The sequence below is a fragment of the Priapulus caudatus genome, unplaced genomic scaffold (genome assembly GCF_000485595.1).
Source record: "Priapulus caudatus unplaced genomic scaffold, Priapulus_caudatus-5.0.1 Scaffold3699, whole genome shotgun sequence".
Taxonomy (NCBI): Eukaryota; Metazoa; Priapulida; class Priapulimorpha; order Priapulimorphida; family Priapulidae; genus Priapulus; species Priapulus caudatus.
Genome location: NW_014580760.1, coordinates 21,868 through 22,537, shown reverse-complemented (window position 1 = coordinate 22,537; position 670 = coordinate 21,868). Strand labels below are relative to the sequence as shown.

The window sequence follows — 670 nt, the reverse complement described above, 5'->3', positions numbered from 1 at the left end:
CACATGTACATGTACATACACGCCACATGTACATGTACATACACGTCACATGTACGCGTACATACACACCACATGTACGTGTACATACACACCACATGTGCATGTACATACACGCCACATGTACATGTACATACACGTCACATGTACATGTACATACACACCACATGTACATGTACATACACATCACATGTACATGTACATTCACGTCACATGTACATGTACATACACGTCACATGTACATGTACATACACACCACATGCACATGTACATACACACCACATGTACATGTACATACACGTCACATGTACATGTACATACACATCACATGTACATGTACATACACGTCACATGTACATGTACATACACACCACATGCACATGTACATTCACGTCACATGTACATGTACATACACGTCACATGTACATGTACATACACACCACATGTACGTGTACATACACGCCACATGTACGTGTACATACACACCACATGTACATGTACATACACACCACATGTACGTGTACATACACGCCACATGTACGTGTACATACACGTCGCATGTACATGTACATACACACCACATGTACGTGTACATACACACCACATGTACATGTACATACACACCACATGTACATGTACATACACGTCACATATACATGTACATACACGCCAC

General features: G+C 41.3%; 1 protein-coding gene across 1 annotated transcript in view; it reads right to left on the bottom strand.

Annotated features, from left to right (window-relative positions):
* The window catches only part of LOC106819561, a gene marked incomplete at its 3' end in the record, with an annotated part of 8,909 nt that overhangs the window by 1,113 nt on the left and 7,126 nt on the right, over positions 1–670 (bottom strand). The gene's annotated exons all lie outside the window — the stretch shown is intronic.